General features: G+C 52.2%; 1 long non-coding RNA gene across 1 annotated transcript; it reads left to right on the top strand.

The window, feature by feature from the left end:
* Positions 1 to 6,697: 6,697 nt before the first annotated feature.
* On the top strand, positions 6,698 to 21,198 carry LOC138445425 (uncharacterized). Its single transcript, XR_011258871.1, has 3 exons — positions 6,698 to 6,853; positions 19,492 to 19,721; positions 20,222 to 21,198. It is a non-coding gene; the product is annotated as an uncharacterized lncRNA (long non-coding RNA).
* Positions 21,199 to 22,200: the final 1,002 nt, after the last annotated feature.

A 22,200-nucleotide genomic window follows, 5' to 3' on the forward strand; every position in this document is an offset into this window, starting at 1 on the left:
TGATGGGACGGCGTGGGCAGCCCCATGCAGGCGCTGCCCCGGGGCATCAGGGCCTTGCAGGGGGCAAGGCTTGGCCATGGTGCCTGGGCGGGGCCTGGGCTGGCCCCGCCCAGAGGCCGCGCACCCTGCGGCTGGGGTGCGGGGCCATCCTCACTTCATCCCCTCAGCACCCGGGCAGCAGCCTCGCCGCTGCTTCCTTGAACTGGAGCGCTTGGGGCCTGGGTTTCAGAAGAGCTCCTGCCGGAGCCGTGCAGCAAAAGCCTCTGCGGCAGGTGCGTGTGGAACCTGAGGGGCGGGGACGCTGTGTCTGTCTTCAGTTAAAGTGTGTGTTTCTAAAGTACTCATCGTGGTGGTGTCCCTCAGTCATGTCTTGATTCTTTGTGACCCCATGTAGCCCGCTAGGCTTCCCTGTCCATGGGATTCTCCAGGCAAGAATACTGGAGTGGGTTGCCATTTCCTCTTCCAGGGCATCTTCCCGACCCCAGAATCCAACCACATCTCTTCACCTCCTGCATTGCAGGTGGATTCTTTCCCTGCCGAGCCACCAGAGAAACCCAAAGTACTCATCATTTGGGTTTAATAAATCTGATTTCAGGTTTCAGAGCCGAAGCTTGGTTATGTTCATTTTTTTTCCATTCTTTGAACTTCTTGTTTAAAGCTCTTCCAGGCCTCTGTCACTACTTAGGAAGAAAAATAAGTAGGAACCAAGATTTCCTGATTCACAGAAAAAAGAAAGAAAAAAAATTGGAAAAGGAAAGCTAAGCACGTGTGAGGCGAGGCTGTGTTTTGTCTGTGGCCCCGGAGCTTCAGCAGGCAACATGCAGGTGGCCAGGCAGCCTCACCAGGTCTTCAGTGTCAGCGTGGCTTGGCGCCCGGTGGGTTCCTCATTCGACCCATCCCGCTTGGGGACGAGCAGGCTCAAGGCCGTGCAGACTGTGATGTCAGACGAGGAACTGCATCCCTGGGAAAGCTGCAGCTCCGTGTGGGCAGAGGGGACCCGGCCTGCCCGCCAGGTGTGTTTGGGAGCCCGGCAGTAACCTCCTCCTGTTTGATGCCAACATGACCCACAGCCAAGCTGGCTGCCTCCTCGTTACTCTAGCAAAAGCTGACTCATGTTTTTTCTTCTGTGGCTTCGTCTCCCGAACGTTCCAGGAGCTGTTTGGGAAGCATTAAGGGCTGGAGGCTGGCTCTGCAGAGTTGGTCTCATCATACGAAGGTGACGTAGCCTACAGTTGGCAAACATCCCCTCACATTAGCCACCTGCACAGGGAGGTCGGTCCTGTGTTAGGAAAGTGGCTCCCAGTTTCTGGTGACACTCCAGACGGTGACTCGTGCCTTGTCCCCAGGGCTCAGGCCAGGCCAAGCAGCTTCCAGCTAAGCCTGCCTCCTGTGGAAACAGTCCTGGTCTGCAGGGCATGTATAGTTCTCAGTGAGAAAGCACATAGTGAAAGCCAGCTTTATTAGAGATTAGATGAAAAAATTACCTTGAGCCTTCTCTGTTGGGCAAGTCATGTCTTCTAAAAAGAAGGAGAAGCAGCCACCTCTGCCAACCAGATTGGTCTCCATGTTCATGGTTCCTGGAGAGCTTCTCTCCTGGAGATCTAGGTCACAGGCCCGCCAGACACGGGGTGGTCACAAGGGGCCCACGTGCCAGTGCTGACCACCAACCTCCACGGACAGCCGCTTGGAGCCCACCTCTGCCTGGAGATGGGAGCTGGAGGCAAGGGGGCGTGAGGGGAAGGGGCGGGCCCCAGGCCGCAGCCTCACATGCAGGCCCTGGTCTCCACTAGATCCACTGAATTTAGTAAAACTCAGTCCAGTAAGGTTTGACGGCCATAGGCTTTCTCACTGGCTGCTGTCTTCTAAACCTGAGCTGTTTGAGGCACATCGAGCATCGAGAGTGAAACACTGTCCAGGGCCCGTTTCTTGGTCTGACTCATCCTGTCAGCCCTCTGTTAGCAGCTAACTCATGTTTGTGTAAAATGGCGTGAGGTATACTCTCCTTTTCTAATCTGTGTAGTTGTTAGAATACAGGAAAAGCAGATAATGTGATTAATTTAGGCCACCAATCTGTCTATTGAATCAAGCCACAGCCCTTAACATGAGATCCAAATGAAGATAAAAGCCTTTCAATTGTGAAGAGATATTGAGACAGTCTGAGCCACTGAACTGCGTCTGGTGTGACCCCAACCTTCCTGTCCCCGGTGCAGCGTGGTGAGACAGGTCACGTGTGCTCAGGGGAGGGGAGTGCGTGTTCGGCTCCAAAGAAGGGAATTAAGCTTTGGCGTTAGCCCCGAAACAAGCTGCCTCTGAGAAGACAGCGCTCCAGTGCTGAAGGGGCTGTGACTCAGCAGTGTTTTTTACGTCCTAAAGGACAATCACCAACTTAAGGTTACAGAATTTTATTTCATCCTGAAAAGTCTTCCCCAAAGAGTCATACCCTTTTTCTCCCCTCAGAAATCCTTCTCTTCTTTGTTCTGTTCTGATACTCTAGGTCTCAGCATACTTCCTTCTGAAAATTGGACCTTTCCAAGTCTTAAAGCTGATTTAAAGTTGTTTTTATCCAGGCTGGTATGTAGTGAGGTTCAGCCTTTGACTCTCATGAACGTGCTCACAGCACATTATAAAGAGCTGGCTGTCAGTATTTCTGAGCTTGTGTGGACAGGTGTCAGGAGTGTCCTTATGTTCGGATACTGACAGCTTTCTCATACACGGATTAGCAGCTGTTGTCGCGGTGGGCTCCCAGGCTTGCTGGACCCCGGCAAGTGCATGGAGATCATGGAAAACGTGCCTGTCATCCCCTTAGGGACAGTTCTTGCTGGTCTTAGGCCCCTTTACATCTGGAAACCGGAGGACTCTGAGTTACTGTATTAGAAATTTAAAATGATAAAAAGTTCAAATGTGTATTTATTAATTCATTTAAAAATAACAATACACCAACTACACGAGAACATTTTTTATTCCCAGTGGAACCCCTGCATTGCCCCCCAAAGTTAGAAGAGCAGCAGTTGCTCTTTTGCAGACGCCCGTAGTGTCCGGGTTTAGGAAAGCCGGCCACCCGTCTGCAGGAGCGCGCTGCTCTCTGAGGGGAGGGCCAGCCACGGGCCTGTGGCTCAGCGACAGGTGGCCCTCGTGGCCTCTTCAGAGATGTGTGGACAGTCTTCCTGGAAATGACCCCAAACTCCGCAGGTGGGAATTCTCTGAAGGCAGCTGCCATAGAACCCAAACCCCCTCAGTGACCTCAGCGAAGTGTGTGTGATAGCCGCCGGTCTGCCCTGCCCTCTGGGTGCGCAGGTGTGTGACCTGCTTGGTCATGTAGGAAACACGGCTTGCTGAGCCCTGCAGCTCCGAACGCCAGCGCGCTCCCTCACGAGAGACACTGGCCACGTTGTCGGCAGCCCCATCGGAGGTCTCTCCTGTGTAGACAACCTCCGGCAGCTGTGGCTCTCACAGGACTCCGAACTCTGATTTTTGTTTGAAATCTCAAATTTCGTCATTGGCAACAAAACTGTTTTTGTATTGCTTTCCTGAGATGACAACTTTAGCACCTCTAGAGATGGACTATGGAAAGAGTTGTAGGGTATAAGTTGTAACAGAAGGTCCAAAAGTTCACACAGGGCAGCCTGGAGGAGGCTGGATGGAGGGGTCGGAGCCCCAGGGTGCAGGACCGCGGCGGGGGTGGGGGTGGGGGGTGGGCACGTGCATGGTGCAGCCGTTCTGTGGGCAGACAAGCCGACGTGACACTTGTGTGGGAGACTGTCCCCCGGGTCCAGGTGAGACTTGACTCTCCTGTCTGTGCAAAGCTGCTTCTGAGCCAGGTAGCCCAAGGGAAGAGAGTGTCCGACGTGCTCAGGACGTGTTCAGAGTAAGTGTAAGAGGAACGTGTGGTGTGTTCTGCTTCCGAGGCGCCTTCGGGAAGGGTGGCTGCTGACACCTGGCCTTGGAGCCCTGACGCTTGAGACCTGGGCTCCCCAGCTGTCTAGAGTTTCTCAGGAGAGCTGAGTCTTAGAAACGCTGTCTGAGAAGCAAAGGTGTTGGAGGCCCTTGAGGTGGGGCTGCTGGGGTCAGGTTTTATCTCCGCTCGCCCGGCAGGTGCTGGGGCCACCAGGAGTTTCCAGGGAACTTGCCTCTGAGCCTGGCCTGGGGCCGTGTGTCCCCTCTGCACTCGAGGCTCGTCAACCGCTGGGCAGACTCGGCAGGGCCTGTAGGAGTTGGTGACTCTGCCAGGGGCCGTGTCTGCAGAGGCCGTGTGCTGTCGTGGGGCCGCTATGTGGTGTTGGCTCTTTCCCTTCGGCCCCGACATGCCCACACCGCGTGAGTCCATTCCGTGGCCTGTGGTCAGAGCCCCCATGGCCTGACTTCTGTGGACAGAAAGCATCAGAACTGAGGGCAAGGGAGGAGCAAGCAGTTCCCTGCGGAGGAGACAGAAGGCATCCTGAAACCTCGCCAGCAGCGACCTCAACCGCAGGAGCCGAGGAAGGGAGTGGGGCACGACTCTGGTCTGTTCTCAGAAGGGGACTGTCCTGTGCCGCGGTTCCCTCTGTCTCATGGTCACGTCGAGTGGGAGCAAATGCAGCCAAAGCTCAGGGGCCTCTGATGGGCTGTGAGATGGCTCAGGTTACATGAGAGACCCAGGGCAGCCGACTCAGAACCACCTCTGACTTCAGACTGTTATGCAGGTAGGTTTGTTGCTAAAAAAGCAGACCAGCCATGGCAGCCCAGCCCTTAGATCCACCTGGTTTTGCTGCCCTGCCCAGGCCTCACTTCTGCTTGGAGAGCGTGCCCTCGCGCAGGTATGCTGTCTGGTTGTGGAGGGCCCCGCGGCAGCTGGGAGATGGTCTGCCTCCCGCCTCAGTGCCAGCCACACCAAGACTGCTTCCTCCCACATGCTGCTGAGTTCAAAGCATTTTATTTGCATCATTTTTACTAGGAATGGATCTTAGTAAACTTTTGTGGGCTCTTTTTTTTTTTTTTTGCAAAGCCTAATAGCCATCTAAAACAAACCAGTAAGAAAGCAACGCATGCTTTTTTAATCTTCTCTGACTTAAGTGCAGTCGACGTCTACAGTGCCGTTAGTTTCTGGTGCAGCAGAGTGACTGCTGCTGCTTATGTGCATTTTTTTCCACGTTCTCCATTGTGCTTTACCACAGGATACTGGATATAGGTCACTGTGTCACAGTAGGACCTTGTTTATCATCCAGTATATAGTAGCTTATAGCAGGCTTTTAAAGTCAAGCTTTAGTAAACGTGATGGAGTTTACTGAAGTCACTGACACTGAGGCATATCACAAGCATGTGTTGATGGATCCTCCCTGATTGCCTGGTGGGTGTTCAGCTCCCTCCTGCCTCCTGTCTGTCTGTTTGAGTCGCCCTCTCCGCGGGGACTACACAAGCCTCCTCTTTACCTGCAATAAGTGTTATTGTTTATTTTTCTAGCTGGCGGCTCTCAGGCCTTCTGACAGCTGCTCTTCCCCTGCCTCTGGCCCATGCAGGGTCCCAGTCCCGGTGGGTTCACCGTGGTGGCCAGGATGCCTGAGATATGTCTGCTTCCAGAAATTTTACTTCAGTCCAGAGCGTCTCTCTTGGTGACAGTCATTTCCAGTTCAGTATCATCTGCACGAATTTTACCTGAAGCTTAGCTTTAGGAACCCTGAGGATGGTCACTTGTGCATTCACTGATAATACCAGCCGCTGTAGGAGACGTGGGTTTGATCCCTGGAGAAGGAAATGGCAGCCCGCTCCAGTGTTCTTGCTGGGAGAATCTCATGGACAGGGAAACCTGACAGGCTGCAGTCCGTGGGGTCGCAGGGTCACACTTCACCAACAGATGAGCAACTACTGTGTGAGCCGTGCAGGGGCGGCAGGAGACGAGACCCGGGGCCGGGTGACAGTGTGGCCGCTGCCCAGGCCTGGTGGAGAGGGGCCCCGTAACCCCAAGCCCTGGGGCCCCCGTGGCCATCCCAGCTTCGCCTCTGCCTCAGGTGGCCCGCGGCATCTCCGGTGTCTGGGTGTAGCCAGTGTGCCCTGAAGGGCAATTGCTGTAATGCTGTTGGTCATCACCAGCCATTCTGAGGCCCCTTCTCCCCACACAGGGGTTTCTGTAGGCCAGAGTGGAGGCTGATACTTAAGAAAGGAGGTTTAATAACCAAATGCGGTGAATGTTTACAAACAGCAGAAGACAGAGAATCTCAGGGTCACACACTACCTAGTGGCCAAGTGGCTGACCACGTGTGTCCCAACCTTGAGTTTAAAACGTCCCCACAAGGACCTGTTTCTGCCCCACCCCCGCCCTGGAAATGCTTCAAGAGGTGTTTAATCCATCCCCCTACCCCATCCCGAAGGGAAGTGCGTTGCTCCTGTAAAGGCCGCAGGAACCAGCCCAGGATGGGCAGGACTATTAACAAGGCTCTGGGCCCTGGCTGTCCTGCGGCCGGCTCTGCTAACCGGGGCCCAACTGCGCACACGGTGCTAATCCCCGTGACGGGGAGCAGAGGAGGAAACGTCCGGTCACCGAGGAGCGCCCCCCCCCCCCAACCGCCTCCATCTGTGCCGCGGCTGGGCTTGAGGAGCATATGCTGCCTGTTGCTCACTGACCATCTGCTCGAGCTGCCGAAGTGTCCCTGTTACCATGACGACAGAGGCCTTGATTGGCGGTGGCAACACAAACACTCCCGGCTCAGGTTTCACTTTTATCTGTGCTCTGGAATGGGGCTGGGAGGGGTCAGGCTGCCTCCCAGCCTTCGGCCCCCTCCCTCAGTGCTCCCCCCACCTCTGGCCTGGCCTGCCCCCCGCCCCCCCACCTCGTGCGGAGCAGCTACAGTTGGGAGTTAACGAACCTGAGAGCTGGGTGGCGGTGAGTTTCTGTTCCCCTGGCACCTGGCAGGTGACTCCAGAGTGGACCGTTCCCCATATTTCAGGCCGGTGTCAGGGTGCGTCTCTGCCCGCAGGGAGAGCGCCAGCTGCCGGGACGCTGCCCCTGGGCCAGGGAATGTCTGCCACCCGTGCGGTTAAGGGAGCTGGTTTAATGGAACAAATGGGTGGGCTCCGTCAGCCGTTAGCAGGACCATTGCATAGGCCCTGTCGTGGGGGCCACGGCCCGCCAGCGGAGATTCCCTGGGGGCACAGCTGCGATGCTTCAGGTGGGACTGAGACCCTGCTGAAGGGAACGCGGGGGTCCCAGCCCCCACAGGAGGCTCGGCCCTCCTCCACCCGGGTGTCGGGGCCGGGACGAGAGCCCCCAGCGGGAAGGAGGGGTCTGAGGCAAAACTAGACCTCTGTTAAGTCCCCCAAACTGGGTTCCTTTCCTGGTGAGCATTGTGCCAGAAGAGAAGGAAGGATTTCTTACTTGCAACAAGTCAGGAGAACCCCAGGGACCTTCCCAAAGCAGCAGAATCGGGGAGCTTTACGCTAAGTGCCCGTGACGCACCTTCGTGACGCACCTTGAGCAAAGGAGAGTCCAGCACAGCCCTGGGACGAGGGTGGACAGAAGCTGGGCTCCAGCCGACTGGAGGCGGGAGGGTCAGCATCGTCCCTCAGGGCTCCGGGCTGGGGCCTCAGTCCCTGCAGAGCAGTTCAAAGCCTGCACCAGGTTGTCCCTTACGCCTCGCGGGAGGAACGGACTGTCTTATCGCTGGACTCTTGCTTCTCGGCTGCTTTCCCTTTGTTCTTACGTTCCCCACCTTCATGACCATCATTAAATACTGAGACCTGTTCGAGGGCAGGCGCTGTGTCCAGGCTCAGATCACAGAAGATTTGCGCCAAAAATGGCTTCTTATGTGAGAAAGTCGTGCCTGGTTCTTTCTCCTGGGATCCCTGCCTTATAAATCACTTCAGTCGTGTCTGACTCTTAGTGACCCCGTGGACTATAGCCCACCAGGCCCCTCTGTCTGTGGGATCCTCCAAGCAAGAGTACTGGAGTGGGTTGCCATTTGCTTCTCCAGGGGATCTTCCCAACCCGGGGGTCGAACCCGCATCTCTCACATCTGCCTGCATAAGCAAGAGGGCTCTTTACCAGCAGTGCCACCTGGGAAGCCCACCCTGTCTGCTAACAGTTACTTTATTTTTTGAGCCCTGAGAACTGAAGGACACCGAGCCGATTGTTTCTCCCCCTGGCTCTCTTCAGGGACCAGCTCTGGCCTCCAGCTGCTTGTGTCCATCAGGGCGGGCATGTGTGGCCAAGGTGCTGCCACTGGCCCTGCTCAGACCTGCACGTGGAGCCCACCCCCCAGGCTTATCAGAAGAGGGCAGAGCGTGGCAGCCCCTCCCTCATATCCTCTGTGTTGATACAAGCACTCAGAGCCAGGACCAGGCAGAAGGGCTGCACGAGGTCCACCCTGGGATTTCCAGGGGCCTTCAGTGCTTTGTGTGGCTGGATCTGGTGTGAGAAGGAGTGGATGCCTAGGCAAGACCTGGGGCATCTTGTGGGTCACTGGGAAGTCAGGGCCCCCAAGAGAGTCCATGCAGGCTAAGGAGAAGCCACCTGTGGGATGAGTAATTCCATGGCCAGCCTCATCCCCAAGCCCCTCCCAAAGTGCCTGCCCAGTGTTGAGCCCTGGGCTGTCTGGTATGCACCAGTAGCTGGGGGCAGGGCCCCCAGAGTTGCACAGAATCTGCTGTAAAGTTTCACTTGTAGCTCTAGGACGTGGCATCCTCTGAGACCCAGGCGCTCAGTCACTGCGAGGTCTCGGTCCTCGGTCGCTTCTTCAGCCTGGCCTCCCCATCACGCTGCCCAGGGCTCACCAACCATGCTCTGACCCGGCCCCCAGCTGCCTCCTTTCAGCCTCCGGTCACCCGACTTCCCTGAAGCCCGCAGCAACTGCCCGGTGTGTGACAGCAGGCAAGTCCTGCCGCTTTCTGGACGCAGGAAAGCAGGTGCTTGGCTGCTTATGAATTACGTTTTTCTTGGCCATTCACCGTTGCAGCTTGAGAGCATAGTGTTATTTAAATAAAATTAAAATCTGGGCTTCCAAATTAACCAACAAGTATTGCTAGATACCAAATGGGCTTATGAGCAAGTCAAATGTGAAATTTTACCAAAAACAAAGCTCCTATTTAGACTTTATTATCTCACCTGCTTTTAAAAATAGAAATTTCTTTGTCATAGCTTGTATACCTTCTAATATCTAAAAGCTGCACATAGAAGACCCATTTCCAGATTACTTGGGTACAGGGTGGAAAAGGCTAACTCCCACCTTGCCGCTTGCCCGTCTGTTCCAACAGTGTTTAAGCCATCGCAGACATAGGAAGAAAGCAAACATAGCATTGACACCAAAGAGATCAACAAAAGGAAAGCTGTCAACTAATCTAGTGTATAAGTAGCAGTGTGAAAATCCTAAATAAATAATCAGAGAACAGAATCCAGCAGTGTGTTAAGAGGATTATATACTAGTGAGTGACTAAGCATTTTTTCCAATGAAGTAGGAATGGGTCAAAACTAGGTCTTTAGATATAAATCACCATTTAGTGGAGCAAAAGATAAAAACAACGTCTCTGTAGACGCTGACAAATGTTGAATGAAATTCACACACACTCTGTCCTTTTAAAATGCTCCTAATGAAATAGAGGTTGATGAGTATGCCTTTAGTGTCATCAATGCTGTCTTAGCCTGCAAGCTCGCACCCTGGGGACCCTGGAAACAGCTCCCCCCCCCCCACCACCACCAATATCAGAAAGAAGACAGGCCTTCAGAATCCGGCGGCCCCCTTCACACTGTTCTGGCAGCTCCAGCTCGTGCAGTTTAGTCGAAAGAAAGAAAGTACCACAATGGGAAAGGATGAGATAAAGTGCTTTCTTACACATTATTTCATTGAATATCTGGAAAACCATAGAGAAGCAACTGGGAAAAAAATGTACAAAATAAAAGAGAATTTGACAAAGTAATTAGTCAGCAGCCTAAGTCAGCAGTCTGGAAACCACTAGGAAATATGATAGAAAAAAAGGTTGCTTTTATCACAGCATCAAAAAAAAAAAAGATAAACTATCTGATGCTGTGGTTAGGAAGAGATGAGAAGCACAGGGACAGAGAGAGCAGTGCCTGTGTGCGTGGGCTGGAGCGCGTGCTGTGGAGAGGCCAGTTGCTGCAAGTTAGTCTGCACACATCGTGCGCTCCCAACTGAAGGGCTGGCCCTTTTTAACTAGACAGGTTAAATCTAAATTTGTATGAAAAAATAGAAGTAGGCAGGACAAACCTAAAAGAAAAATAATGGAGGAATTAGTCCCATCAGATATTAAAACACATTATGAAGTTACATTTTAAACTTCTGTTACTGGCAAATGGATAATTAGGAAGTCCAAAAAACAGACCCAAATACATGTAATTTATGATAAAAATGTTTGAATTGTTGGGCAACATGATTTTCCTATAATGGTGTCATGTGGGCAAACATCATGGAAAACTGAAAAGTTAGGCCCATACCTCATCAAAGTAAATTCCAGAAAGATCAACAGTCTAAATGCAAAAGAGAAACAGACATGTACAGAAAGAAACCACCACTGGAGGATTTTCTTCTGTTGAAGTATGGAAGGCCTCCCCTTCATGAATCACAGCCTTGTGGCAAAGGGTTAAAGCTCGGAGCCATGCCTTGCAGGGCCACTCAAGACAGATAGGTCATAGTGAAGAGTTCTGATTAAACCTCATCCGCTGGAGGAAGAAACGGCAGCTCAGTCCAGGATTCTTGCCTTGAGAACTCTGTGCACAATATGAAAAGGCCAAAAGGCCTGACACTGGAAGATGCGCCCCCCGGGTTGGAAAGGGTCCAGTATGCTTCTGGGGAAGAGCGGAGGGCACTTATTAACAGCTTCAGAAAGAACAAAGTGGCCGGACCAGAACGGAAAGAATGCTTAGTTGTGGATGTAACTGGTGGTGAAAGAAAGTACAGTGCTGTAAAGAACAATATTGCATAGGAACCTGGAATGTTAGGTCCATGAATTGAGGTAAATTGGATGTGATGAGGCAGAAGATGGCACAGAAGGAAATGGCAACCCACCCCAGTACTCTTGCCTAGAGAATCCCATGGACAGAGGAGCCTGGTGGGCTGCTGTCCGTAGGGTCGCAGAGAGTCGGACACGACTGCAGCGACTTAGCATGAGTGCAGGCATTGGAGGAGGAAACGGCAGCCCACTCCGTTATTCTTGCCTGGAGAACCCCAGGGACAGAGGAGCCTGGCGGGCTGCCATCTATGGGGTTGCACAGAGTTGGACATGACTGAAGTGACTTAGCAGCAGCAGCAGCAAGCAGAAGATGGCCAGACTGAACATTGACATTTTAGGAATCAGTGAACAAAATGGACAGAAATGGGCAGATTTAATTCAGATACCATTATATCTACTACTGTGGGTAAGAGTTCCTGAGAAGAAATGGAGTAGACCTCATAGTCAGCAAAAGAGTCTGAAAGGCGGTACTCGGGTGCAATCTCAAAAACAACAGAATGGTCCTCTCAGATCATTTCCAGGGCAAACCATTCAACATCACAATACTCCAAGTCTATGCCCCAACTGCTAATGCTGAAGAACGTGAAGTTGAACGGTTTTATGAAGACCTATAACACCTAGAATTGACACACACACAAAGATTCCCCTTTCATCATAAGGGATTGAAATGCAAAAATAGGAAGTTAGGAGATACCCCAAAAAACAGGCAAGTTTGGCCTTGGAATGCAAAATAAAGCAAGGCAAAGGCTAACAGAGTTTTGTCAAGGTAACACGCTAGTCATAGCAAACACCCTTTTCCAAACTCAAGAGACAACTCTACACATGACATCACTAGATGGTCAACACCGAGATCAGATTGATTACGTTCTTTGCAGCTGAAGATGGAGAAGCTCTATACAGCTAGCAAAAACAAGACGGAGCTGACTGTGGTTCAGATCATGAGCTCCTTATTGCAAAATTCAGGCTTAAATTGAAGAACACAGGGCCAACCACTAGACCATTCAGATACGACCTAAATCAAATCCCTAATCATTATGCCAGGGCTTCCCCGGTGGCTCAGATAGTAACGCGTCTGCCTGCAGTGCAGGAGACCCGGGTTCGATCCCTGGGTCAGGAAGATCCCCTGGAGAAGGAAATGGCAATCCACTCCAGTACTCTTGCCTGGAAAATTCCATGGATGGAGGAGCCTGGAAGGCTACAGCCCATGGGGTTGCAAAGAGTCAGACATGACTGATCGACTTCCCTTTCCTTTCTAATGATTATACAGTGGAGGTGATTAATCAATTTAAGGGATTAGATCTGGAAGACAGAGTGCCTGAAGAACTATGGGTGGAGGTTGATAACACTGTACAGGAGGTGGTGACCAAAACCACCCCAAGGAACAGAAATGCCAGAAGGCAAAGTGGCTGGCCGAGGAAGCTTTACAGATAGCTGAGAAGAGAGGTGAAAGGCAAGGGAGAAAGGGAAAGACATGCTCAGCTGGATGCGGAGTTCCAGAAAACAGGAAGGAAAGAAAAGAAAGCCTTCTTAAGGGTACGATGCAAAGAAATAGAGGAAAACAGCAGGGTGGGAAAGACTGGAGAGCTCTTCAAGAAAATTGGAGATGTCAAGGGAGCATTTCGTGCAAAGATGAACATGATAAAGGACAGAAATGGCAAGGACCTAACAGAAACAGAAGATATCAAGAAGAGGTGGCAAGAATACACGGAACTATACAAAAAAGATCTTAATGATCTGGGTGACCACGATGGTGTGATCACTCACCTAGAGCCAGACATCCTGGAGTGTGAAGTCAAGTGGGCCTTAGGAAACATCACTGTGAACAAAGCTAGTGGAGGCGATGGAATTCCAGCTGAGCTGTTTCAAATCCTAAAAGATGATGCTGTTAGAGTGCTGCACTCAGTATGCCAGCAAATTTAGAAAACTCAGCAGGGGCCACAGGACTGGAAAAGGCCAGTTTTCATTCCAGTCCCGAAGAAGGGCAATGCCAAGGAATGTTCGAGCTATTATACAATTGTACTCATTCCACATGCTAGCAAGGTTATGCTCAAAACCCTTCAAGCTAGGTTTCAGCAGCACACGAACTGAGAACTTCCAGATGTACAAGCTGGATTTTGAAGAGGAACCAGAGATTAAATTGCCAACATCGGTTGGATCATAGAAAAGCAAGGGAATTTCAGGAAAATGTTTATTTATTCACTGAGTACACTAAAGCCTTTGACAGTGTGAGCACAACAAACTGGAAAATTCTTAAAGAGATGGGAATACCAGACCACGTTACCTGCCTCCTGAGAAACCTGTATGCAGGCCAAGAAGCAACAGTTAGAACTGGACATGGAACAACGGACTGGTTCGAATTTGGGAAAGGAGGACGACAAGGCTGTACCTGCCATTCTGTCCGTCACCCTGCTTATCTAACTTCTATGCAGATGCATCATATGCATCATATGGAATGCCAGGCTGGATGCGTCACAAACCGGAATTAAGACTGCCAGGAGAAGTATCAGCAACCTTATATATGCAGATGATACCACCCTAATGTCAGAGAGTGAAGAGGAACTCAAGACCCTCTTGATGAGGGTGAAAGAGGACAGTGAAAAAACTGACTTGAAATTCAATATTCAAAAAACTAGGATCATGGCATCAGGTCCCCTCACTTCATGGCAAAGAGAAGGGAAAAGGTAGAAGCAGTAACATATTTTCTTTTCTTGGGCTCCGAAATTACTGCAGACGATGACTGCAACCATGAAATGAAAAAGACACTGGCTTCTTGGAGGAAAAGCTTTGACAAACCTAGACAGCATATTAAAAAGCAGAGACATCACTTTGCCAACAAAGATCTGTATAGTCAAAGCTATGGTTTTTCCAGTAGTCATGTATGGATGTGAGATTTGTACCGTAAAGAAGGCTGAGCGCCAAAGAATTGATGCTTTTGAACTGTGGTGTTGGAGAAGACTCTTGAGAGTCCCTTGGACTGCAGGATCAAACCGGTCAGTCTTAAAGGAGATCAGTCCTGAATATGCATTGGAAGGACTGAAGCTGAAGCGCCAATACTTTGGCCATGTGACGTGAAGAGCTGACTCATTGGAAAAGACCCTGATGCTGGGAAAGATTGAAGGCAGATGCAACCGAGGATGAGATGGTTGGATGGATAGCATCACCTACTCAGTAGACATGAATTTGAGCAAACTCTGGGAAACAGTGGACAGAGGAGCCTGGCATGCTGCAGTCCATGCAGTCACAAAGAACTGGACACAACTTAGCAACTGAGCAGCAGTGGAAGGCCTAAATACAGCCCGAAACCCAGGAGGCATAATGTTAGGAAGAAAACTACGTGAGAATGAAAAAGATGGTGCATTGATCAGAATCATCACCATAAGCCAGTCAGAAGATAATGGTGAGCTGTAAAAAATATTTATGAGGCATATCAGAAACAAAGAATAGTTTCTCTGTTGTATAAATCAATAAAAAAGAGACTAGTAGGTCAATAAGGAAAAGGAGGCAAAGAGCTCACCTGAGCTAGAGATGTGTGTTGCCCATAATCACATGAGAAGATGCCCAGCTTTTCTCATAAAACTTCCTGAGTGACCGTGTTCCCCTCGGTCATGCTAAGGGCAGGGGGCTCGCCTGTGCCTTTGGTACCAATGCAAAATCCATCCCTTCTGAATGGAAGAAAATTTGGTCCAGTCCTTCAGAATCCTGTTCCTGTGGGTTAGTCCACAGGTTCGGTCACACAGTGTGGTCGCTTGTGGCTGTGTTGCCCATGGGGCCGCCCTCACTCATAGATACGGGTGCGGTCACCTGCCCACCAAACAGTCCTGCCAAGCGGAGCTTGGAGCCCAGCGTTGTGGCCAGCAGAGTCCGCACCTGAGACTCAGATCCGTGGACACAGGTGTGAGGGGCTGGCTTGGGGTGGCTGTGACCCCAGAATGCTCAGTGGTTCTGTGAGCCCCCGTCACGGGCCCAGATCCTTTGGTCACAGGCCATCCGGGAGGGTCTTTCCCTCCAGAGATCCTGCGCCTCATGCCGGCCCCCTCACTGTCCTGGGGACCTGACCCAGGCCCGGGGCAGTCTGGGCTCAGGGGCCCCATCCACAGAGGCCGAGCCAGCTGGGTGGTCACTGAGAATGATCACAGGTGTGTCCACGTCTCCTCCTTGTTTATGCCACAGGCAGCCTGGTGGCTGTCCGTGTGTGTATCTCCCACGGCCCTGGCACAGAGCAGCACCTGCAGCAGCCCCTGAGAAGTGCTGCATTCTTTTCTAAGAAAAACCACACATAATATGACATGCAAAATGTCTCCAGTAGTAGCGGAATCTCCTCTCTCTCTGCCGCTGAACTGTCCCCTGGCTGCTTGCAACTGGGAGCTGTTGGAGTCGACCTGGGAGCCTGACATAGAAGGTAGGGGTATCCTGCCCATAAACAGAGGTGGCCCCCAACCCAGTCAGCCAGGGCCTCTTCAGGGCTGAAGAGGAATGGTGTGGGAGAAAGAGACCAGCCCCCAGAAATGTCACTTAGGCTCACAGTGGCTTCCCTGGCCCCATGGGGACAGTATTGCAGCGCCTGTGCCCACGGGTCCCCTAAGTGTGCCCTGAAGAGGGGCAGATGCTGGTGTCGTAGCCGGAGTGGGAGGAGGACTCGGGGAGAAGGGGCTGGGGTAGTTACCTCCCCCGTGCCCCACATTCTTACAGAAAAGGAGTCAAGAATCAGCCTGGGAGCTACTATCAAAACAGCAAGAGATAGCAAGTGTTGGAGAGGCTGTGGAGAGAAGGGAGCCCTGCTCCACTGTTGGTGGGAATGGGAATTGGCACAACTGCCGTGGAAAACAGTATGAAAGTTCCTCAAAAAACTAAGAACAGAGCTGCCATATATTCTAGAAAATCTGGTCCTGGGTGTTTATCTGAAGAAACAGAAGCAGGAACTCGGAAGCGTACATGTGCCTCTGTGTCCGTCAGAGCTCTGTTTTTGTAGAGCTCTGCTTCTGTCCTTACAGCCAAGACATGGGAGCAACCTGAGTGTCCATCAATAGAAGAGTGGGTAAAGATGGTGTATGGCACGTGCGTAAAATGGAATAATACCGCTCAGCCATAAAAAAGAAGGAAATTTGCCGTTTGCGACATGGACGGACCGTGAAAGCATTATGCCGAGTGAAATAAGTCGGACGGGGAAAGACATGCTGTGTGATTTTACTAACGTGGAATCTGAAAAGCAAACAAAAAAACAGGCTCATAGGTTCTCATCTGTATCATGATGGCTGCAAATGGTATTTGAGGTGGTGAGCACGCCATAGTGTGTACAGATGTCAAATTATATTGCTCTACAGGCAAAACTTGTATTAAAAGCAAAACCAGGATCAGCCAGGGGGCTGCCTCTGTGGGCAACATGCTCACAGAAGGAGGTGAGGACAGCAGCAGTGTCCACGCCGCAGAGGACCCTCAGCAGGCCTCTGGGGACAAGGCTTCAGGGCAGGAGGGAAGGGCCCTCACCACTGGGCGTGCTTTCTTTTTAAACCTGCAAGAGGCAAGCAGACGCTCTTGGATGGCTTTGCTTGTAGGCCCGAAGCTGCCACCAGGGCCCAAAGCCTGGGCGTGGTTGTCACCAGCACAGGTCTGCACAGAGGGGCCAGCAGGAGCCTAAAGCTGCCACCCCACCCAGCACGGCAGGGCTGGCCACCCCTCCACAGCCTGTCCTGTGTGTGTGGTCCCTCCTGAAGCAGAGGGGTGGATCGAATGAGCTTTTGAGGTTGCTTCCCTCACAAGCCCCAGAAGTCTGTGCCCTGGAGCCAGAGAAAGTTTCGAAACAGGAGGCAGCTCTGGGGAGGAAGGTGTCAAACGGAAGCCTCAGCCTTCGCCTGCCTCCCACTGTGAGCGCTGACACCGGGGCCCGGCTGCTCTCTGCTTCTGGGGCTGCCACACCTCTGGGAACTAAGCCATCAACAGCAGGCTGAGAAGTGAGGCGGCCCCATCTCAGTGCACAAATGACCCTGAAGAGGGTCTGAGATCAGAGGAGCTGCCCCCAGATGGGAATTCACCGCTGTCTGGGGCTGGCCCCATGGCAGGGAGGCACCACCGAAAAGGCGAACGAGTCTGAGCTTTCAGAAGTGGCCTCCAGGAGCCACTCCCAGGGTGAGAGGGCTTTCCTGCACAGAAGGTTTTTGTGGGGTCTGCCCTGCAGCAGGCCTGCCTCACAGGTGCTCGGCTTGACGCTTCTAATCCTTTTCACACACTGCCCCCCTGGCCACCCTCCCCAGCCAGGCAAGAGGGCTGACTGATGAGACTCTGCCAGAAGGAGCCAGGACTTGAAGGAGAAAGAGGAAGAGGAGGACGAATTGGGAGGGAGAACTGTGGATGCCCGGCTGCATGGACGCGTGGAAACTTAATCCAGCGGCTGCGGTGGATGCACCTGGACTTGTTTGTGTGGCCGGGCTCTCTGAATGTTTCCCGTTCAGTTAGGAAACCAAGAACCGGCCATGGAGTGTGTCGCCGCAGCCCCAGAGTCACTCAAAACCGCCTCTCAGACGGTGCCCAGGGCGTGGGGCTGGGGTGCCTGTTCCTGTAGGGCGACTGCCCTCTTAGGATTGCTCGCACACACTCAGTGCTCAATGAGTGTTCGTTGAACGAATGATTTGATGCTTGGCCTTCCTGGGGATTAGCCTCTGTCATGGAACAGTAATTTACCAGAAACTCTCCAAACACGTGCTAGTTGTTTCTGCTCATTCCCATCACTCTCCTGCAGCGTCACCTAGGGATCTGGGCTCTTTGCCCCCACAGATGTTTGAGCAGTTTTCCGAGAACCAGCAAACAGCAGACAACTGTGGTTCACCTGAGCCCTGTGGCCCAAATCCTGCAAAAATACTATTTCAGAAAGAACTTGATTTTTGTCTATGAGAAGTGTCTCACCATTGGCTGCTACACACCATGAACTAGTGAGATAGTTGTCAACAGAAAACCCTTCCTAGAACAGACAATTGTCTATTCAAAATTTGCCAACCTGAAAAATACATACACAAGATTACTTGTTTCTGACATTTTTTCTAAAGCCTGACTCACAGCTACACTGTTTACACTTGATCTTTGCTTGTCAAAGGCGGTCTTAGTAATTTGAAGGCCAAGTGGACAGAGTTCCAAACAAGCCCTCCTTTAGCAGTGGACGGAGCAACTGTGTATCTGAGCCATTCCCTCAGGGCCCCCGCCTCGTCCCAGGCCAGGTCCCCCTCCGGACAGGCCGCAGGCTCTTGCCTCTGCCCGGGGAGGCAGCTTCGCTCTGGCCGGTGTTCATTAGCTGCTCCTCTGACTCAGAAACAGAACTGACGTGCGTGGGCTGGCAGCCTGCACCCCGGCCCTCGGCCGCTTCTCAGCAGAGGTACCAGCTAACGGTGGGCATCAGATACTGCTGCCCTCCGCCCCAGGTGAGACCCCCCCCTCAGCAAGCAGCTGTCAGGCTGGCTGGCCAGGTTCCAACAGGTGGTCTGTACAGGTTCAAAGCTCCCTATCCTGTTACTAGTTCCCAGCGCTATCTGATTCCCTCTTCCTTCTTCTGTGAGGACTTGGTTATGCGTAGAAGCCTGAATCTGAAGGTGTGTCTTCTGTCCTCCCCTCCCAGCCAGGAGGACCACAGACCGCGTGAATGGACCAGAGCCCGTGGGGCCAAGGCCCCTCCTGCCAGTGGAGGTTGGTCCGAGCTGCCCGACTAGACACCAGGGCTCCTTGGTGATTCAGGCCAAGATGTGGGCAGGGGCTCAGGGGTTCCCTTCACAGCCCACCAGGCAGGAGAAAGGACTGAGACGAGGGTTGGCTGACCCCAGAGGCCCTCGTCCCCGACGTTCTACCGCCTTCTTGGGCCTGTGAGCCCATTCGCACTCTGGCCCTTCCTGGGGCAGGGACAAGGGGAGGGCCGAGGAGCGCACAGGGCTTGGCGTGAGCCGGGCCGGCTGTGTGCCCTCGGACAAACTCCTTAGCGCCTCTGCCCCTTGGAGCCCTCTTCCAATGAAAGGACACGGCTCCTCCCTCTCAGGGAGCCCCTGCCAGTGCTGCAGCTGACACCCCAGCTCTCACCCCGAGGTTCACCTCGCACCCACACCCCCAGCCGCATCCCTGCCTCTCCTCACTGTCTGCACCGTGTTTCTGTAAGGACTCATGGGCTCCACAGATGTGCTGAAGTTCCTTAAAGAGACCTTAAAGAGACCTTGACAAATCATGGGTCCTCTCGGTCTCCTCATTTTAAAAAGCTGATGGCTCATCCAGCGACCGTTGCTGCAAGCATCACCATGGAACCAGTGGGAAGGGACGTGGACGTCCTTGAGCGGATCGCACAGGACACGGGCTTTAGTGACGGTAGTGGCACACTCGCCGGGGCGACTCTTCACATATTAGATAATTTGCTGCAAATGCTCATAGTTCAGACCAGTCTTTTTCTTGGTTTTTCAAAACGTGGGGGAATGACCTTTATTTGACAACTTGAGAGAAAGAAAAGCAGATAATCGACTCTGGTGTTTTTTCTTTTACCTTTTAATTGTTTTAGCTTGTTCATTTTGTCTTGTTTTGTTTCTCTTTTCTTCTCTCAAGTGGCCATGCCTGAATATGCACTGTGATCTTCAGTCATGGAAGCTGCAGGCCAGTTTCAGGGATGTCAACCCCTCTTTCATCTCCCCAGCCAGCCAGGCCCGCCTGGGGTGCAGCTGTCCTGCTGGTCAGTGACCAGTTGCTGGGGCAGCAAAAAAGGAAGAGGACCATTTGCTCTGGCCTCTCATCCCACTCAGAAACATTCAGAGGAGGCTGCGTGGTGATCTGGCAAGGTGAGGCATTCCAGGTGACCCCAGAGAGTGAGAAAGGGAAGTCAGGAATAGCGCTTACCCCCACCCCCCTGCTGGCAGGTGAGGCCTCACTGGTCAGCCCCAAGCTTCAGCTCAAGTCCGAAACACAGTCAGCGGTGCATTGGAAGACAGGTTGAATGAGAGCCCGCCTTGGCCACCTGGCGGGGTGTGTCCCGGGGATGTGCTTGGAAGAGATAACCCCAGCACTCAGGAAGCCGTGGGGAGGGGAGGAGGAAGGCAGTCTTGACAGACTCAGCAAGGCGTGGGGTGTCTACGCCCCCTTGGAGTGGCGCTGCAGTCAGTTCCTCCCCAGTGAAAGGTCCTCCCAAGTCCCACAGGAAGAGTCAGCGAGTCCTACACAAGTCACATCCGTTTGGCCCTTGCGTTTCCCTGTCCTTTGTGTTCACGGGAGCCCTGTGGCAGAGCCTGTGTCTATGAGTCTGAGCACGGTTCTCCACAAGATGCGGTTTGTCTTTTCACAGAGGGTGGCGCTGGTGTGGCTGGAGCTGCTCACAGCCCATGACGGCCCAGGACCCAGGGGGGTGTCTCATCCTGGTCGAACCAGATGCAGAAGAGGGCTCCTTGCCAGAGGCCTTTCGGAGACCCCAACGGCATCTCCCAATTCCTGGGAAATTCCCAGACTCCTGTTCAGGCGGCCTGGTGCCATGGTGAACTGGCAGACACTGCTCCCCAAGTGAGTAGGCTGAGGTCTGAGAAGCTGGCCCTTTGACCAAAATGACGCAGCCAGCAAGTGGTGGGTCACAGTTCCAAGCCATGACCCAGACCCAGGCACACGCTCCAGTGTGCACACACCGCACCTGCGCTCACGGCTGAGGGCGGCTCCGAAGGCGGCCCTGGCACGGAGACCTTCACGCAGGCACAGCGGCCACAGGGCGAGTGTCCAGGGTCAGACTGGGGGTTCCTGGTCCCATCGTGCAGACTCTGCTGCTGTCACTTAGCAGAGGAGCCCTGAGTCCCAGAGTCACTCTGCTTTGTTTAAAGAACAAGGAGGGTGGGCCCTGGAGAGCCCTGGAGGCAGGCCTTGTCCAGAAGCCCAGAACTACCAGCGCCCTCCCCTGAGGTCTGTGTGCCCGCTGTCAGGTGATGTTCTTGAATTCTAACCAAGAAGCCAGGCGTGGCTGGGCCACTGCTGGAAGCAGAAGCACCAGCTGTCTCACCAGGCCCATCCTGAAGGGTGAGGTAGGGGCTGTTTTGGAAACACAGCTTAGAGCCTGCTCTCTGCTTGTGTCGACTGTTCTGGAAGTACCATCTCCTGAGTTAAGTCTTCTTAAACTGGCTCAAATAGATCCAGATATCTGTACCTGAACTCCAGCAAAAAAAATTCCCAAACTCCCTTGGTTGGGAAAAAGAAATGCAAAAAGGTAAAGTGGTTGTCTGAGGAGGCCTTACAAATAGCTGAGAAAAGAAGAGACTCTAAAGGCAAAGGAGAAAAGAAAAATATACCCATTTAAATGCAGAGTTCCAGAGAGTAGCAAGGAGAGATGTGAAAGGCTTCCTCAGCGATCAATGCAAAGAAATAGAGGAAACCAACAGAATGGGAAAGACCAGAGATCTCGTCAAGAAAATCAGAGATACCAAGGGAACATTTCATGCAAAGATGGGCTCGATAAAGGACAGAAATGGTATGGATCTAACAGAAGCAGAAGATATTAAGAAGAGGTGGCAAGAATACACAGAAGAACTGTACAAAAAGATCTGATCTGTATGACCCAGATAATCACAATGGTGTGATCACTCATCTACAGCCAGACATCCTGGAATGTGAAGTCAAGTGGGCCTTAGGAAGCATCACTATGAACAAAGCTAGTGGAGGTGGTGGAATTCCAGTTGAGCTATTTCAGGTCCTAAGAGATGATGCTGTGAAAGTGCTGCACTTAATATGCCAGCAAATTTGGAAAACTCAGCAGTGGCCACAGGACTGGAAAAGGTCAGTTTTCATTCCAATCCCAAAGAAAGGCAATGCCAAAGAATGCTCAAACTACTGCACAAATGCACTCATTTCACATGCTAGTAAAGTAATGCTCAAAATTCTCCAAGCCAGGCTTCAGCAATATGTGAACCATGAACTTCCTGATGTTCAAGCTGGTTTTGGAAAAGGCAGAGGAACCAGAGATCAAATTGCCAATATCCACTGGATCATAGAAACAGCAAGAGAGTTCCAGAAAAAACATCTACTTCTGCTTTATTGACTATGCCAAAGCCTTTGACTGTGTGGATCACAACAAACTGTGGAAAATTCTTCAAGAGATGAGAATACCAGACCACCTGACCCGACTCTTGAGAAATCTGTGTGCAGGTCAAGAAGCAACAGTTAGAACTGGACATGGAACAACAGACCGGTTCCAAATAGGAAAAGGACTACGTCAAGGCTGTATATTGTCACCCTGTTTATTTAACTTCTATGCAGAGTACATCAAGCAAAATCCTGGGCTGGATGAAC

This window comes from Ovis canadensis, chromosome 8 (assembly GCF_042477335.2).
Source record: "Ovis canadensis isolate MfBH-ARS-UI-01 breed Bighorn chromosome 8, ARS-UI_OviCan_v2, whole genome shotgun sequence".
Lineage (NCBI taxonomy): Eukaryota > Metazoa > Chordata > Mammalia > Artiodactyla > Bovidae > Ovis > Ovis canadensis.